Raw genomic sequence first — 20,291 nt, forward strand, 5'->3', positions numbered from 1 at the left:
ATTGTAGGTAATAAGCTTCTAGTGCAGAACCCCAGGCTTTTACGAGAGCAGAAATTAGTGAAGCAGATATCAGAGCACAAGTCAGTATTGGGGCTAGCAACAGTAGATGGGCCAGGGTGTACATGCACATTTCCAGATAACATCAGCAGTAATACAATCAGGCCACGGCAGAGGACAGGGAAAGCTCTGCAGTGTTGATTTCTTATGGCATTTGAATGTGCATCAGATGGCAACAAAATCATATTGTACAGCAATTTCATCAGGTGACATGAATACAAAGCCGGCAAGAGGTGATTAGAATAGGATTGGATGCCAAGAGTCCATGTAACCAATAGAGTAAGTCCCAAATGTGGGAACAAACATAGTCTGTCCCACAGTCAGGTAAACAAGCACGTTCATAGTCAAGAAAGCAAGCAGGAGTCATGAGGCAAAATAGCATAAAGCACAATAAAAAAATATAACGACTTTAAGCCATTGTAAGTTCAAAGTCACTCGTCCCAATAGTGCGTTTGTGCTGGAGGCGAGCAAAACCTTGGGAGAGAGGGGGGAGTGTGGCGGGGGTATCTGTACCAGACAGGGGCAGACAGGCCAGGGCAGATGGTGAACAGATCGCCAGGTGGAATCCAAGCAGCAGTATAGCAGTATAGCAACGGGAGTAGGTGTCACACCCACTTGGGAGAAGCTTTTTACGGATGCAGATCCCTTGTAGAAAATCCCAGCTAGCTATCAAATGTAGCTAGCAAGTCTCTGTCCAAAATGTTTTTCCACATGGAAAATGAGGTCGTTAGCTAACTATATCTCTTCAGTTTCGGTGAATGGTCCTTTTCGACGCCCAAACAAAGTTGTCTTGTGGCTGTTGTATTTTGGAGATTGTGAAGAGGATACCTTCTGATGTGATCAAAGCAACACTATTGTTTCTTATTGAGTTAATTTACAATTTAAGTGGCGTGGCTGCATATCAGTTCAAAATAGAGATGAAACCAAGGGGTACTGTATTGTAATGACCTCTGCACAGATGGAGTGGGCTTCAAAGGCCTCTGTATTTGGGTGGGGGAGGCTGTCCTGCCATTGTTGGGCTCAAGGGCTTTGACACCTCTCACTTCGCACCTCCGTGCTAATTGAAGTTGCAGCCAGATCTCTTCTGTCCTAGCAAGCTTGGTAGCCATTCAGTCCTTATAAAGTAAAATGTATCACTGTAATTTATTTTTCTTATTGGCTTTAAAAGTAGCTTCAGACTAAACTTTACTCACTCAGTTCTAGGTTGGATGGTATTTTCAGGTTTATTGTGCTTTTTTTTTTGCTGGTCGTTGGTTTGCCAGTGCATTTGCTGTAGCCCTTGGAAATAAACATTTATGGTAGTAGGAATCCTTCCAGGTAATTTTGGCCAAAATCAGGTTGTAGGTTTGGAATTTTCATTTGGAGTGAAGGTTATGTTGTGGAGGGTAGTATCCTGCATATGTCCTTGCGGAGAAAGCCAGGTTTCTAACTCTAAATCTATATTTTTGTAAAAAAATGATGAAAATGCGGAAGCCCATCTGCTCATTATCTCTCTCTCTCTCTCATGCAATGACATAGCCCATGTCATTATAAATCGCAAACAATTAATCATTAGTTTGTTCTCTCCATTGAGCCACTTGTAGACATGGCATAGCCCTGTTTGTTTCTGTTCGCCTCTCACAAGCTAAATATCTTAGGGTTTCACTGCGCATTGTGTGATTGTAGTGTAAATTATTATTTTTTCAATTGTAAGTGCTCTTCATGCTCAGTTCTCACTCTTTCTCTCCTGCCTTTAGATCACGAAGTATGCAGTAGTTCAGGTCCTGGATGAAAAGAACGAACCATATGCAGTATGGATCAAAGATGACATCTGTTATTGGCCACCACTCAGCCATCAGAAAAAAAGAACTAAATAAATAATTTAGCCATCGTGTGTACATCACCAGACAGCACCTGGGCAAGAAGTGACGCATTATTAATGAAACAATCCGTTGGAGGATGTATTCTGTCCTGCTAAATACTGATAGAATGTCATAGGAGAACCAAGGCCCTTTATTAATGTAATATCTTTCAACTAGGACATGCATCATATTTCCAGCATCATATTCACCACAGCAGCATGTAGATAAAAGCCATGGAGGTACAAATCCACTTAGCCCAGATGAGACTATGCTTATCTGTCCTGTTTTGCACAGTATGTAATTGTATTAGGGTCGCTCCTCTTTTCAGTTCGCTGCAGCTAGCGACTGGAACGAGCTGCAAAAAACTGGACAGTTTTATCTCAATCTCTTCATTCAAAGACTCAATCATGGACACTCTTACTGACAGTTGTGGCTGCTTTGTATGATGTATTGTTGTCTCTACCTTCTTGACCTTTGTGCTGTTGACTTTGCCCAATATTGTTTGTACCATGTTTTTGTGCTGCTACAAAGTTGTGTTGCTACCATGTTGTTGTCATGTTGTGTTGCTACCATGCTGTGTTGTCATGTTTTGCTGCCTTATGTTGTTGTCTTGTTGTTGTCGTGTTATGTCTCTCTTGTTGTGATGTGTATTTTGTCCTATATTTATATTGTATTTATTTTGTATTCTTTTAAATTTAGGCCCCTTGTCCCCGCAGGAGGCCTTTTTGTAGGCCGTCATTGTAAATAAGAATTTGTTCTTAACTGACTTGCCTAGTTAAATAAAGGTTAAATAAAAGAAAAAAGAAAACAATTAAGAAGGAACCTGTCATTTTCCAAAAGGTTAACTTTTAACCTTTTAAATTTAGTTTTAATTTTTCTGGGAAGAAATCCAAAGACTCCGGCAGGAAAACAAATCACTGAAGGAAGACAGGGCAGAAATGCAGAGTACAGCAGGAAAACAYCCCTGAGGGAAGAAGTTAAGATGCTAAGGAGTGGGCCAGCAGGTAAGAACATAATTTGCACATCTATAATTGTTTTCAGGAGTATGGCAGTGATTAACTGCTCCTTTTGTCCTGTAGGTCCAGGTGGTATCGGATCACTGAGTTAAAAAGTGGTGCAGGTTGCTACCATACCAGGGACCTTTACTGCAAGTGGGCAATCAGGTAAGAACATAGCTTGCACATCTATTTTTGGTGTATCCTTAAACATCAGGGGCTGTAATTGTTTTTAGAAGTGTGACGGTGATTAACTTCTCTCTCTCTCTCCCTATAGGTCTGGATAACACACTTTTGCTGCGGCGTATTGGAGCAGAGGATGATCCAACGCTTGAGATGGATAACAAGATGTATAACTTGTTAGCCTATCAACAGGCCAATGGGTCGGTTGGAGCTTTGTCTTTGCCTGATGATCTCAATAACCCGATGGAGGACCGGCAAGCCCTGGAGCTGCTGGAGACCAGGCTGACCAGGACACGAGCCCAAGGAGAGACTTGTAAGTGTGCTCAGAATTTTAAATAGTATGGCTTTTTCCTGGAAGGTAAAAGAGACATTCAACTTTGACCCTGTTMTTGTGATCGTTGTAACCTGACGGCAGCATGTTCTAAATTCCTCCACTCAGTATTTTGGCATAAGGCATTATATTACATGTAAATACTTAACATCCTATAACGATTTGCGCTGAGAGTCGGGAAGCAGGTTCAGGGAGTGAGTGTTTTAATAAATAAATGCAACATAACACAAAACAAGAAACACTAACAGCACACAGACAAGAAACAGAAACAATGACACCTTGGGAAGGAACCAAATGGAGTGACATATATATAGGGAAGGTAATCAGGGAAGTGATGGAGTCCAGGTGAGTCTGATGACGTGCAGGTGCGCGTAACGATGGTGACAGGTGTGCGCCACAACGAGCTGCCTGGTGACCTGTAGAGGGAAGCACACGTGACACATCCGTCTTTATAGACTGTCACAATAAATGTTTATAAAAAATAGGGAGTTGGGGAGGGAAATATGTTAACATAGTGTGTCATTTCTAATACTTTTACATTTGTAGCTTACAGTGGTTGCTCCACAAAAATTGTGATTATGATGCGGGAATTAGAGGTKATTTGTGGTTTAGTACGTTACCCTGCGTCGCCACTTCATTGCTCCAGACCAGCGCAAGGMGGAGTTAGAGCACTGATTATGCTTTTGGGTCCTACTGTGTCTCTATCTGYTAATGAATGGGTGACATAAACCTAAATAGAAACTGATAATTGTGCACGACTTCTGTATTACTTACGAAAACTGTTGTTACACGAAGGTTTTTATTATTTTCTTTTGTTAGGATTATTTTGCTCTTACTGTAGTACTTTAGCCCACTCCCGACTGGTCATGTTGTACAGTGCCTGAGTGGCGCAACAGTCTAAGACACTGCATAGCWGTCTAAGACACTYCATAGCAGTGCAAGCTGTGTTGCCACAGACACTGGTTCAATACCTTTGCTGGGCTTGACTGGGAGACCCATGAGATGACTGTAGGTTTTTGGGTTCTCTCCCTCTAAAAACAGAAATAAATAATTCTAAACAACAAACTGGCTTTATTTACAAATTAGTAACAATGTCTCACCACATGTTCAAGAATGGCCTTTTTCTCACTCTTTTTACGTTATTTGAAAACAAAATAATCTCCAAAATATTGTTATTTTTTAAACAAAGCAATTATTATTATTATTAATTTAGAATTTTATAAAAGCCCCTTGGATATTCTCACATATATATTATTAACCCTGTTATTAGCAGGACAATATATATTGGTCATATTGGTCATGGCTCCCGAGTGGCGCACAATGGGACTGCCTTGCAATTCTCCAGCTGTATCCACTGAAATGCGCGAGGTTCAAGGCACGAGGGCAGGGGGCACGGGATGGGCTTCAGAGCCGCGCACAGAAGACGGACCTAGCACAAGGGGAAGGGGGAGGGGGGTGGACCCCCACCCCGCCACACTGGGTAGCACAGAGCAACACTTTAATACTGATATACTGTAGGCCTACCGTAGGCGACATGAGTCTCACTAGTGTTGAGTAATGTGCTGTTAAGTGGTGTAGGTCTCATATATTTAAAGAACATATTGAAGTTAGAAGCAAAAGGATTTGAAACAATAGCCTACAATTATTTTAGCACCGTTTCACGCTGCTCTGAGACAAGCACGGGGACTGGACTTGATAAATCAATGAGATTTAAATGTTCTCTGAATCTCCGTTTGGGTATTGGTTAGACAACACTTATACAATTTGGGTGTAGAAATGTTATGCTCTTAGTGTAACCTTTATTTAACTAGGCAAGGGGTCAAATTGGGGTCATGATAGGGGCTGCACAAAATGTTTGATGTATTATAATACTTGATTATGCTTATGTTGTATTAATAGAAGGGGAAGGGTTATAAGACCCCTCCCCCAATACATGTATAGGGTTATAGACTACAAATTAACAATATATATATTCATTATAAGCTTTTAAAATTGTTCCACAGTCTTTTCTAAGTCTCTGCATCTTATAAAGAAATGGTCTGAGAAATGTGTGAATTATTACATGGGGTCTGTGAGAAAGCACTTCAAAGATAAACATAGAGTCTTGCAGGGGAGTAGAAGAGATAAGAGGCTAGTCAGACATTCCTCTATAAATCAACTTGGGGGAGTGGACATTTACTGCTGAGGCCTTAGAAAACACTGGAACTTTTGTATCTCTCTTGCAAGTTTGTATAGCTGTGTATGCATGGGCTTGGTCTGAGGAGTAGCGGGTAATGACAGTGACATCACTAGGGCTGGACTTCGGGATTAATAAAATAACTTGGGACATCCGATGGGGCAGAACTCAGGAGAGACTTCTGTCTACAGCTGTATTTTGATTAAAATTGTTATGATTTATAAGTTCACATCTTGAGTGTTCCTTATTTGTTAAGTAAATAAAACGAAGCACAGAAAAACAGAACCAACATCAGTTACAGTTGAAGTCTACATACACTTAGGTTGGTGTCATTAAAACTCATATTTCAACCACTCCACAAATTTCTTGTTAACAAACTATAGTTTAGGCAAGTCGGTTAGGACATCTACTTTGTGCATGACACAAGTAATTTTTCCAACAATTGTTTACAGACAGATTATTTCACTTATGTCACGACTTCCGCGTGAAGTTGGTCCCTCTCCTTGTTCGGGCGGCGTTCGGCGGTCAATGTCACCGGCTTTCTAGCCATCGCCGATCCACTTTTCATTTTTCATTTGTTTTGTCTTTGTTTTTTACACACCTGGTTTCTATTCCCCAATTACATGTRAATTTTTTAACCCTCTGTTTCCCCCATGTTTGTGTGCGTGTTTGTATATAATTTTCAGGCCGTTACTTGTTGGCTGCTATTGTTTGCCGGGTTCGTTTTCACGCACCTTTAGTATTTGTTTTATACTGGTGCTGTTCGTGGAATAAATTACCTTGTACACTCATCTCTGCTCTCCTGCGCCTGATTCCGTGTACCAGTTACCCATAGCCTGACACTAAGTTGACTGACTGTACCTTTAAACCGCCTGGAAAATTCCAGAAAATGATGTCATGGCTTTACAAGCTTCTGATAGGCTAACTGACATAATTTGAGTCAATTGGAGGTGTACATGTGGATGTATTTCAAGGCCTACCTTCAAACTCAGTGCCTCTTTGCTTGACATCATGGTAAAATCAAAAGCAATCAGCCAAGAACTCAGAAAGAAAATTGTAGACCTCCACAAGTCTGGTTCATCCTTGGGAGCAATTTCCAAACGCCGGAAGGCACCACATTCATCTGTACAAACAATAGTACGCAAGCATAAACACCATGGGACCACGCAGCCGTCATACCGTTCAGGAAGGAGACGCGTTCTGTCTCCTAGAGATGAACGTACTTTGGTGCGAGAAGTGCAAATCAATCCCAGAACAACAGCAATGGACCTTGTGAAGATGCTGGAGGAGACACGTACAAAAGTATCTATATCCACAGTAAAACGAGTCCTATATTGACATAACCTGAATGGCCGCTCAGCAAGGAAGAAGCCACTGCTCCGAAACTGCCATAAAAAAGCCAGACTGCGGTTTGCAACTTCACATGGGGACAAAGATTGTACATTTTAGGGAGAAATGTTCTCTAGCCTGATGAAACAAAAATAGAACTGTTTGGCCGTAATGACCCTTTCGCTATGTTTGGAGGAAAAAGGGGGAGGCTTGCAAGCCGAAGAACATCTTCTCCATTATCCCAAGTGTATTTTTACCTGTGTTCTTTGTCTGTCTGTTGCAAGTTAATTTTGTTTCGTCAAGCCTACCAGCGTTTTTCCTGTGCTCCTGCCTTTCTCTAGTTCCTGTTTTATAGTTTTCCCGGTTTTGACCATTCTGCCTGCCATGACCCTGCCTGCCGTTCTGTACCTTTCGTACTCTGCTCTGGATTACTGACCTCTGCCTGCCCTTGACCTGTCATTTGCCTGCCTCCCTATTTTTGTAATGAACTATTGTTACTTCGAAACTGTCTGCATCTGGGTCTTCTCCTGAGCCTTGACAGTACGAACTGGCCTTGACGGACCCAGCAGACTTGGACCAGCTCCCCAACGCCGTCTCCTCCCAAGGAGCCACCATTAGAAGGCACGAGGAGTTGCTTCGTGGTCTTATGGAAGGGTTCCAGACCTTGGCCGAATGCCATGACCGCGCGTTGAACACATTGCTGGAGCATTTCCGCGGGTTGTCTGTCAGGCAGCCTTACACGACTATAAACTCCCAGCCCCTCAGTAACCTGGCTGTTAGCAGCTCGGAATCCCTGGCCACCCCGGTTTCCTGAGAACCCCACTTACCTCCTCCGGAACGCTTCGCTGGAGAGTCGGAAACCTGTCGGGCATTTCTCGCGCAGTGTTCTCTTATCATCGAGTATCAGCGTATCTCATCATGTCCGCGAAGTTCTCGCCTGGGCTACGGCCGTGTGGGAACAACAGTCTGGAGGAGTTTGTGGCGAAGGTGAAGGTTTTCGATTCCCCATTGTCCAGGAGAGAGGCTGCCTGGAAGTTACTCCAGCTTTGGCAAGACTCCCGCAGTGTGGCAGACTATGCAGTGGATTTCCGCACGTTGGCAGCTGAGAGTGCCTGGAACCCGGAATCGCTGTTCGACACGTTCCTGCACAGATTATCGGAGGAAGTGAAGGACGAGCTAGCAGGCCGGGAACTATCGACGGATATTGACTCGCTCATTGCCTTGACCATTCGGATCGATGGGAGGCTACGGGAACGTAGGAAGGAGAGGTGGTCCGATTCCACTCGCCCGCCCAAGGATTCCACCTCGCCTCCAAGGCATCCCCGACGTCTCCGTAGCCGAGAGGATCCGAGGCTACCTGAGTTCCCCTGAGAGTCTCCAAAGTCTGTCGATTCACCTCTTCCCAAGTCGATGCAACTAGGTAGAGCTAGGCTGTCCCCAGCCGAACATCTACACCGGATTCACAAGAAGAGTTGCATGTATTGCGGAACTACTGGTAATGTTTTGTCCTCCTGTCCACTAAAAGACCAGGCTCACCGATAGAGGCGAGTACTCTGGTGGGCCATACAGATAACTTTTCCTCTCCCCTTACTTGCACCCCTTTCCATGCCATCCTGCTGTGGGGAAACCAGGCAAAATCTCTCCGGGTACTCATCCACACTGGGGCCGATTAGATTTTTTGGGACGCTACCCTGGCGTCCGAACTGGGCATCCCCACTCAGCCCCTCTCCATTCCCATGGACGTTAGAGRGCTGGAATGGCGCTCTATAGGCCGGGTCACCCACAATACCACTCCCATCAACCTGCGGGTGTCAGGGAACCACAGAGTGGCAATCCAATTTATGCTAATTAAGTCTCCTCAGGTTCCCATGCTATTGGGATTCTCTTGGCTCCAGTGACACTGTCCCTTCATAGACTGGACTGCTGGTGCCATCATGGGCTGGAGCCCGTTKTGCCACGCAGCCTGCCCTGGGACATCTTCCTGTGGGCTCTGAAGTTGCCCCGTACTTCTCCGCCATTCCCGCGGAGTACCAGGACCTCCACACCAACCCTATGACTGCGGGATCGACTTTCTCCCAGGCACCACACCGCCCCGGGGATGACTGTACTCTCCCGGGGATGACTGTACTCTGTACTCAGAGACCAAGACTGTCAGAGACTTACATCGAGGACTCCCTAGCTTCGGGGTGTATCCGTCCTTCTGCCTCCCCCGCCGGCGCAGGGTTCTTCTTTGTGGAGAAGGACAAGACCCTGCGCCCGTACAGCTACTACCAGGGCCTCAATGACATCACGGTGACGAACCCCTACCCGTTACCACTCATTGGGTTGTCGGCCATTCTGTATACCGGGTATACAGGGTCCGACTGGGTTGGCCAGTCGGAGCGAGAGCGAGAGCTCTTCCCTCTTGCTCCGGGAAGAGCTCTTCCCTCTTGCTCCGGGAAGAGCAGGGGCTGATAACCCAAGGAACACTCAAAAGTCGAGAGCCTGGTGGCAGAGCAGGGGAGGGTATTGCGGGCATATTCAACCCACACGAGTTGCTGGCTCCAACTGGTTGGCCAGTCGGAGCGAGCCAATCAAGACCTGGAGACGGCTCTTTGCTGCCTTATCTCCGCCAATCCCACCACCCGGAGCCAGCAACTCATGTGGGTTGAATATGCCCGCAATACCCTCCCCTGCTCTGCCACCAGGCTCTCGACTTTTGAGTGTTCCTTGGGTTATCAGTCCCCGCTCTTCCCGGAGCAAGAGGAAGAAGTCGTCATACCTTCGGCCCAGATGTTTGTCCGCCGCTGCCGCCGTACTTGGAAGAGAGCCCGGTCACTTCTTCTCAAGACTACCTCCAGGTATCGGCGACAAGTGAACCGCCACCAAACCCTGGCTCCCCGGAATTATCTCYTGCAAAGGGTATAGCTGTCCACTCTATCTGCCCTCCGGGTGGAGTCCCGCAAACTTTCCCCCTGTTTTATCTGCCCTTTCCCCATCTCCAAGATCTTTAGCCCCTCCACTGTTCGTCTTCTGTTCACCCCATACCCTCCGTATACATCCCACTTTTCATGTGGCTAGGATCAAACCCATGTCTCACAGCCCTTTGTCTCCTGCACCACCCAACCACACCATATGCAAGCATTCCCTTTGTAAAGCTGTAGTATTTATTATAAGCGTTAGCAGTATATTTTTCTTCTACTGTGTAAATGTCATACATTGCTATAACTGTTCCTGCATACTGCTGTGTAAACTCACCTCAGTCTCCAGAGCAAATCAACTTTGCATGCCATGTCTACTTATTTGCTATATTGACAGACTAATCTACTGTTTTTTTAAACATGTTTACGTACCAACAAATAAATGTTTAAGTGATACACCAACTCCCTGCTTTATTTGTTTTAGCAGTAAGATTGTAGCTAGTTTATCCAAATACATTTCATGAATATTATAACGAATTGATCCAGAAGTTGAAGTCAACACTATTGGATTCTGATGCAACTGGAATCTTTTAGTCACTTGTCAGTACACTTGTAAAAAAATATTACATAAATCATTATTATACACATATGTGACCGAACACCTCGATTCGGTCTTATGTAGCAAAATCAAAAATGTAGTTTTTTTTTACATTGGATAAAAGTAGAGACTCAAGAGCTAGAAAGTTGTATTATCATACACTACAGTTGAGGAACAATGGGAAAGTAATTCTGCTTTGAAAGTTGATAAACTTGTAACTACACTTTAGATTTGTTTTCCATTTAATATTTTGGTACACCTACTGGAGAGCTCTTCTTTGTCTACACCCATTCGGCATCGTTCACATCCTCTTAAGCCTTAGCCCCACCCATCTCTTTAAGGATTCACATGTGAGGCCATGTGGTAAACACATGCTATTTTATTTTTTTATTTTATTTTTATTTAACTTTTATTTAACTAGGCAAGTCAGTTAAGAACACATTCTTATTTACAATGATGGCCTACCAAAAGACAAAAGGCATCCTGTGGGGACGGGGGCTGGGATTAAAATAAATCAAATATAAATATAGGACAAAACACACATCACGACAAGAGACAACACAACACTACATAAAGAGAGACCTAAGACAACAACATAGCAAGGCAGCAACACATGACAACAGAGCATGGTAGCAACACAGCATAACAACAACATGGTAGCAACACAACATGGTAGCAGCACAAACATGGTACAAACATTATTGGGCACAGACAACAGCACAAAGGGCAAGAAGGTAGAGACAATACATACATCAAATAAAATCTAAGTTTATTTGTCATATGCACAGGATACAGAAGGTGTAAATGGTACACTGAAATAGTTACTTGCATAGTAACAATATCGAAAACAGAAAGTGTCTAGAAATAAATATTTTATAAATATTTACACTCTTGTGCAAAGCTGTACTGTAGTAACCAAAAAAGTGTTAAACATATCAAAATATATTTTATATTTGAGATTCTTCAAATTAGCCACCCTTAGAGAGGTCAAAAGTAGCCACCCCATAGAGGGGTCATAATAGTTTTTAGGCCAAACCGTTCGGACGATTTTGTGAAAAGACCGATTTTCAGAATGTCTCATGGTCTGACAAACACCGCTCTAGCACTGTCACCTTTCATCGCAGATGCAGAAGTGCGACATCACCGGATGCGGTGGATTGAGACTCATCCAATGCAAAAAAATCTCTAGCTTAAACTGAACGTTTTTTAGGATGATTTTTATATTATGCTAATTAGATTTCACAGACATCGACTTTAAGGGGATAAAAGTCATACTGTGTAAACTCCTGCTGGAAAACATCTCTATAGAATGCAGAAGAGCGGCCGCAAACGAGACTCACTGCCTCCTTCTCAACATTACTGGAGGAGAAAGTCCAGGGTCCCTCCCCCCAGACCTTCTTATCTAATGTGTTTTGAGAAAGAGGCGAGGAGAGAGGATGTGAGGAACCCCAAAAAAATTGAATTGAGAAAGAACCCCTGAGCCCAAACACCTCGCCTAAAAACACACCTACTTCAACAACCACTCTAATATGTCTGGCACCCCTTCAATCAGAGAGCAGGTGACAAATTTACCACCCCAAGGTGAGGCTAGAGAAAACCGACTCGTGACTCTTGTATGGTGTGTGGGTTCTATCAGGAACCTCTCAATTCATCTCTTTCTTTCTGGCGGTATCCAGGAAGGCAGAGGAATGTTGCACCTTGGATGAGCATCCCTTATCCACTGCTGTACCTATGCTAACTCAGATTCCATTGTCAGATGAAATGATTAGCATATACACTGAGTGTACAAAACATTAGAAACACCTTTCCAGCTCAGACGGGTTACAGTTTAATGAGGGCCAAAATCAGACCCATAGCACTGCCACCGTGGCATTTAACACAAAGTTTGCTGGGGATGGGTGTGTATGTGTGCCAACATCCATGAGATGTCTTGAGTGTCCTTCTCCAAAGTAAGAGAACTCTGTGTTTGTGCACAGTGTGTATGTGTGTGTGTGTGTGTGTGCCTGCACTTGTGTGTGTGTGCGTGTACTTGTGTGTACGTGTGGGTAACAATGATAGTGCCAGACCAAGTCTGAGGAACATGCAGTATCCTGGTTAATTGCTCACGCTTTGGACAGGTGTGGATTGAGGAGTGATAATTGGGGAGGTAAGGGTGAATAGTTTGTGTGTGTGCAAACATATGTGTATTTGTGTGAAACTATCTCTCCTATAGAAAATAAAATACAATTTGGCCTAGCGGTGTGTTAGGGTGTGCGTGCATGTGTGTGTGTGTTACAGCAGCTCTCCTATAGCGTTGCCCTGGGGCATTGCACTCTCACCACTCTGGACACAGTGGATTAATTAGACACAGCCCTACCAATTATCACATCTCACTGTCGCAGAGCCTGAGGTTTAAAAATAACCATGAGCAAATTTCTTGTCAGCACAACCCCAGCCAGAATCCATGGGATCTATGAGCCCCATCAGCTATCCACCCCATCCACACGAGAACCAGAACCAAAACGGGTCTAGCAACCCTGGGTACGATTACAGAGAAGTTGATCCATGTCTACTCACTGCAGTGATGTTCCTGATAAGAAAGGCATTAGGGATTACTGTCTGACCATCATATCCATGAGACAGCTGTAGACTCCTTAGGCCTGTGGTTCTCAACCTATCCTCGAGGTCCCCCGGCCGTTCCATGTATAACACGCCCCCCAAAATGTTTAAAGATGTCCTCCAGCGATATCCCAAGTATAAATACAGTAAAGTACAAATATATACTGTATGTTTTGGGACAAATACAGTTTTTTTTTTGACACAACTGCAAACTTCAACAAGTAGGGCATTCAAGGAGTTGGTCTGATGTGATGTCATCGGCCTCTCCCCTCGCTTGAGGAGCAATAGAGAAGAAAAGAGGATACGCKCCCCCCCCCCCCCCCCCKCTTGTGTCACATCATACCTGGACCAATGAGGTAAAAAGGAGACTAGAGTAGGACTTTAACCCAAATTCCTTACATTCATTATTCTCTACTCCTCATGTAGCCAAATTTCAACATATACTGTGCATTTAGGAAAGCATTCAGACCCTTTCACTTTTCCCACATTTTTGTTACGTTACAGACTTATTCTAAAATGTATTAAATAAAACATTTCCATCATCAATCTTCACACAATATCCCATAATGACAAAGCCAAAAATATTTAATATCACATTTACGTAAATATTCAGACCCTTTACGCAGTACTTTGTTGAAGCAGTTTTTGCAGCGGTTACAGCCTTGAGTCTTCTTGGGTATGACACCACAYCTTGGCACACCTGTATTTGGGGTTTCTCCCATTTTTCTCTGCAGATCCTGTCAAGCTCTGTCAGGTTGGATGGGGAGCGTCGCCGCACAGCTATTTTCAGTTCTCTCTAGAGATGTTCAATTCGGTTCAAGTCCGGGCTCTAGCTGGGCCACTCAAGGAAATTCCGAGACTTGTCCCAAAGTCACTCCTGCATTGTCTTGTCTGTGTGCTTAGGGTCGTTGTCCTGTTGGAAGGTGAACCTTCGCTCCAGTCTGAGGTCCTGAGCGCTCTGGAGCAGGTTTTCATCAAGGATCTCCCTGTACTTTGCTCCGTTCATCTTTTCCTCGATCCTGACTAGTCTCCAGCCCTGCCGCTGAAAAACATTGCAAAGCATGATGCTGCTACCACCATGCTTTACAGTAGGGATGGTGTCAGGTTTCCTCCAGACGTGACGCTTGGCATTCAGACCAAAGAGTTCAATATTGGTTTCATCAGACCAGAGAATCGTGTTACGCATGGTCTGAGAGTCATTTACAGTTTAAGTTGGAAGTTTACACACACCTTAGAAAAATACATTTAAACTCAGTTTTTACAATTCTTGACATTTAATCCTAGTAAACATTCCCTTTCTTAGGTCAGTTAGGATCATGACTTTATTTTAAGAATGTGAAATGTCAGAATGATAGTAGAGAGAATGATTTATTTCAGCTTTTATTTCTTTCATCACATTCCCAGTGGGTCAGAAGTTTACATACACTCAATTAGTATTTGGTAGCATTGCCTTTAAATTGTTTCGGGTAGCCTTCCATAAGCTTCCCACAATAATTTTGGTGAATTTTGGCCCATTCCTCCTAACAGAGCTGGTGGAACTGAGTCAGGTTTGTAGACCTCCTTGCTCGCACATGCTTTTTCAGTTCTGCACACAAATTGTCTATGGGATTGAGGTCAGGGCTTTGTGATGGCCACTCCAATACCTTGACGTTGTTGTCCTTAAGCCATTTTGCCACAACTTTGGAAGTATGCTTGGGGTCATTGTCCATTTGGAAGACCCATTTGCGACCAAGCTTTAACTTCCTGACTGTCTTGGGATGTTGCTTCAATATATCCACATAATTTTCCTCCCTCATAATGCCATCTATTTTGTGAAGTGCACCAGTCCCTCCTGCAGCAAAGCACCCCCACAACATGATGCTGCCCCACCCCGTGCTTCACGGGTGAGATGGTGTTCTTCGGCTTGCAAGCATCCCTTTTTCCCTCCAAACATAACGATGGTCATTATGGCCAAAAAGTTATATTTTTGTTTCATCAGACCAGAGGACATTTCTCCAAAAAGTACGATTTTTGTCCCCATGTGCAGTTGCAAACTGTAGTCTGGCTTTTTTTATTTCAGTTTTGGAGCAGTGGCTTCTTCCTTGCTGAGCGGACTTTCAGGTTATGTCGATATAGGACTCGTTTTACTGTGGATATGGATACTTTCTACCTGTTTCCTCCAGCATCTTCACGATGTCCTTTGCTGTTGTTCTGGGATTGTTCTGGGATCCCTCCCCCACTTCAGCCTAGGCCAGGCTAGTCTAGGGGTCATAACGTCATTAACTGTCCTTTCACACTGGGACCCTTGTCACTGATTGGTTGACAGGGCAGTTGCGAGGGGGCTGGACATCTGTCCATCTTTCTGACTCTCCAGGTCAGACACTTTTCAGTCCTCATCTGTCCTGCACAACAACAATTTGACCAATGCATGTCTTTGGACACGTGGTATGAGTGTATAAAGTGAGTTGTGTATTTGTGTGTATTACTGCTAGTTGATCAGCAGCATATCAGCTTATATTTCTATACAGTCATTTACCGTGTATTACTGCTCTATTCTGTAAGATTCTGTATCTGTGTTTTCTTGCCCTAGTGTATTCATTTGGTATTTGTATATTCATTGTCTCTGTTTTCTCGTGTTACAGATCCACTACCTTTCGATGTACATTTCATCCATGTGTGTCAATAAATTATCCTTGTGTATGACTGTGAGGTTGCCTTATTCCCCTCTTACCGGGGAAAGTGCTAGCGTGTCACATATCAGCCTCAACAGAGTCGCTCTCTTTCAACTACTCTTTACCTGTAATTGGAGTTTGTTCTGTTGCTAACATCTGCATTGTAGGCCTACTTAAAAACAGTTTAATTCAAGCCTTTCCTGTCCCTGACCTTGAGAGATGGCGTACACCTCAAAAAGTAATCAGTGCTAAGAGTTCCACTACTCATACCACGCTCAGCACCGGTAGCTTCTGCTTGTGCAGCAGCAGGAGGACGAGTGCGGTGCGTGGTCGAGTGGTCGCAGGGGGAGGAATACTTCAAGATTTAACTTAGCTAGTTTGATGGGCAATTCTTTACAGAACAGGAGAGAAAAGAGACAAAGTCAAATTAAATATTATTAATTTAAAAAACGCTACCAATCTGAAAGGGCACTTTTCTCGTAAGAGGGCAAAAGGGCAGGTGCTTAGGCACCCATAGAGCCCTATCTGTGCACATGCCTCGGGTTCATACCTGCATGTGTCCTTGTCCTCATTTGTCCTATAGGTTGTTATCAATATAGCATCACAATACGGTGCAGAGTGTTCGATTTGCCTGCTGAGTGGCAAGGAGACCCCAGCTCTGCTAAAACCATTGACAAATGCAATGCTGTTTTTCAGGGATTGTTCAATACATTTGTACTATTTGGTTGTAATATCATCACCTCTTGAAGAGCATAGATCAGAACTARAAGTTTCCGATTATTCCATGCAAACAATTGCACACATTTAGCTCTCATCGGAGTTATGCAGCAAGTAACTGTAATGCTTTTCATGATCAGTAAATATCAATTGATCATGTCATTTCAAATAAGTGGGGGTAGTCTCACGATATCGCTCAATATTGACCACCAATAATTGGATATTTGAGRGATATAGAAGTGGTTCAGGTTAATTTCCCATCCTTTGTGGGCTCTGCCTGTCAAGCAGCAGAATGGCTGATGTACTGTTAGCTGGTGAAGTTTACATTGCAAGCTAGTAGCTACCGGTAGAAACTTTGAACAGTTGGCCAAGCATATAGTGGTAAGTAATGTACTTCTATTTCCAACCAACGTAGGCTTACCTAGCAAAGTTAGCTAACATCCCCTTTTCAATGTTCTTTTTAAGAGTGTTGAACGGGGAATTTCACCCTGGGGGAACCTGGTCTTGTTTTCATCATGTTCATCATGAAAATGAATGTAGTCCTGCTTTGTGGCATTTCGTGAAGGCTATATGTTATACTGATCGCACTATTCGTTTTTGTTCGTGTAGATATGGTTGTCCTTCTTCGATAYAACCATTGGACATCTTTCAGCAATGTTCCTATCGGCGGATTGATTGTTAAATATACAAGCTGACACATTTTTGTTCCAGTCTCTGAAAGACTACAACTCGTGTMGGGCGGTGCTTCATGCTCTGGCGCTGTCTCTCCCCTAAGGCAGGCTTTTTTGAAAGGGAGGCGGACACTAACACAATAATTGTTTGGGCAAAACTGAAAGAACTGACCAGACTGTAATGGCTTCAAGTGATATTTTTCATCAACACGAATTTGATAATGGAGCATTTTTTTTAATGTTCTATTAGCTAAATGTTGACATTCGACCATACATGTTTCAACCAGAATATAGCGAAAAGGATTTGAAACAAAGAGTTGGATTTAGCTTGAAGCTCAGCTAGAGCTGATGCCAGGACCAAGTGGGCAGATGACAAATAGGTTGGCTAGCTACGTAAGTTATTTTTCCTGCAAGCCACCAAGCTAGCTAGCTAACTTTAGTTTATCTACTGAAACCCATATTGTGTATTCCTGGCTAAAATACATACTAACACAGAGGGGAAATTGAATATTTTTAGGTAGCTAGGTAGGTAGGTAGGTAGGTAGGTAGGTAGGTAGGTAGGTAGGTAGGTAGGTAGCTAATTACCTAAACAACAACAGATTTATATGATTAAAAATAGAAGAGGTTTTCAAATCTGAGCTCTATTGTATCTCAATTGTGAAACCTCTTCTCTTTTCAGTAGTAGATATGGCTATTAAACCGCAACCTACAATGTTACAACCAACCACCTAAAGCTAGGTTTACCAGCAAGCGTAAGCCCATGACTGGAGATGGCTAGCTAGTTATCCTGATGCCTGCTAACTTATGTGCTACACCTCTCGTTTGTAACTTGAAGCATCAGCAACTGTAAATATTTTTAATAGCTAGCTATGTAACATAATTAGGGTTGACATTGGATATTATTATGACCGTGGATGCATTTCAATTTCACAAAATTATAGGCATGACACAAGATAGGATTCCAAACAGATGTAAATAACAATTATTGTCTATCCAGCTAGCTAACAAAGTTTACRAGCGAACAGTGACGAGAAACAATAATAAAACAATTTACTGTTGTAAATCTCAAACTGATAAACTGGTTTTACTACACAAATATTGCCTAAGCATGCCTGATAGACATGGCTGTAGCTAGATARTGTCTGCCTACCAACCTAGGTACATTTGTATGTTCTGGTCACTGTGCAAAAATTCTCTGTGCTACACCAAACTGTACCTATCCTATAACTCCTAGTAATGGATACCAAAAATCTTTGGTTAAATCACATTATCTGGTGTAAAAATCTGTAGCTAAAGTTCTCTGCACTTTACTACACCTGAGACACACTCAAACATACTGAACTACACTACACTGTTCCTACTGTATATTTTTGTATGMTACTTTTACCATATAACAATCTTGTTAAATACACAGTTCTATTTTTGAGTTAGCCTTAAATAGTGTACACTCTGTATTGAGTTGGACCGCAGAGTGAAGGAAAAGCAGCAAACAAGTGCTCAGCATATGTGGGAACTCCTTCAAGTATTCCAGGTGAAGCTGGTTGAGAGAATGCCAAGCATGTGCAAAGCTGTCATCAAYGCAAAGGGTGGCTATTTGAAGAATCCAAAATATAAAATGTATTTTGATTTGTTTAACACTTTTTTGGTTACTACATGATTTCATATGTGTTATTTCATAGTTTTGATGTCTTCACTATTATTCTACAATGTAGAAAATAGTAAAAATAGAGAAAAACCCTTGAATGAGTAGGTGTTCTAAAACTTTTGACCGGTAGTGTATACACTTTTGACCGGTAGTGTATACACTATTTATTTAAGTTTATTTTTAATACATTTGCAAAAATGTCTAAACACCGGTTTTCACTTTGTCATTATGGGGTATTGTGTGTAGATGGACGAGGGGAAAAAATTATTTAATACAATTTAGAATAAGGTTGTAACATAACAAAATGTGGAAAAAGTGAAGGAGTCTAAATACTGTACTTTCCGAATGCACTGTAAAGMTATTTTCTTGTTACTTAAATGTAAATGACCATGATCTCTCTAGAAGTGTAAATGTAATTTTTTTCTGKATAGAAGCAAAACCAGATAAAACAACCAGAATATTGGATTTATTATTTGCAGTGCAAAAGATGAATGATGAAAAGAATGTATAAGCATAGAACTGGAGAACAGTAGTTAAACAGTTCCCTCACAGAGGAGTCTATCCTTGGGCTAAATGTTAACAAATGGGAGCTGTGGAAGAGCCTTTCTTATTTGAAATGTGAGAGGCATCACAATGATTACAACAAACGCCTTCTGTGGCAACAGTAACGGCCCTGACCAAAGTATTCAAACACTCACACTGAAAGGTATGAAAACTCTAAGTCAGAGACAAGGTGGCAGACTTGTCTGAGTACACGCGTGTACACGCACACACACACACACACACACGCACACACACACACACACACACACACACACACACACACACACAATTTCCAACATTAGTTCAACTTTATCAAACAGCTCACTAAAGCATGACATCATGAACTCAAATATCATCAAAACAGTCAGTGCAATGCTCCTGTTCAAAACAAGTGTGTGTGTGTGTGTGTGTGTGTGTGTGTGTGCTTCACCCACATTACATGATAAATACCATTAGGTCAATCTGACCGTGCCAGCCCAGCTGACAGGATAGGCAGCTAGGAAGGCCAGTGATTCTCTGATGTGTTCCTGGCTCAGATGGTCCTCGGGAATAGCTGGAGAGATTGAATCTCATTTACCACCTGTCCCCATGTAACCCCCATATGCCACACCAACAAAGCAGCAGCAGTCTGGTACACAAATGTAGAGAATTAAAACAAATGTCTCTCCCCATGCAAAACCTAAATTGACAATAAGTGTGACAAAGTGCAGTGACTACGTACTACATTAATTATTAATACAATACATAACTGCAGTATCTGCCAGTGTAGAGGTTATGCAGGAGAGGAGAATTGGAGTTCAACAGCCTGCATACATCCAGAATGTAGACAAATATTCTGGGCTTTACGCAGCAATTACTGACAATTATGAAACATTCTTCCACCTGGCTCATCAGTTTTAGAGCGGAGGCCTGGGCTAGTGTTGTGGAAGTTTATTATTCTCCTGCTTCGGTACTTCAAAAGCCCCCTCACGCTCTCTGTATCCCCATACCTCATGTTGATACAGGGGGAAAGGAGAGGAGAGGCTTGGGGATGAGTGTATGTGTGTGTGTGTGTGT

At 42.9% G+C, this 20,291-nt stretch overlaps 1 long non-coding RNA gene across 1 annotated transcript in view; it reads left to right on the forward strand.

Moving 5' to 3' along the window:
• Window positions 1-2,764: 2,764 nt before the first annotated feature.
• LOC111977738 (uncharacterized) overlaps window positions 2,765-20,291 on the forward strand; it is a 25,844-nt gene continuing 8,317 nt past the window's right edge. The window contains exons 1-3 of the long non-coding RNA XR_002879079.2: window positions 2,765-2,902; window positions 2,978-3,061; window positions 3,171-3,389. This is a non-coding gene — a long non-coding RNA (uncharacterized lncRNA). The remainder of the gene's footprint in view (window positions 2,903-2,977; window positions 3,062-3,170; window positions 3,390-20,291) is intronic.

Source organism: Salvelinus sp. IW2-2015, linkage group LG18 (genome assembly GCF_002910315.2).
Source record: "Salvelinus sp. IW2-2015 linkage group LG18, ASM291031v2, whole genome shotgun sequence".
Lineage (NCBI taxonomy): Eukaryota > Metazoa > Chordata > Actinopteri > Salmoniformes > Salmonidae > Salvelinus > Salvelinus sp. IW2-2015.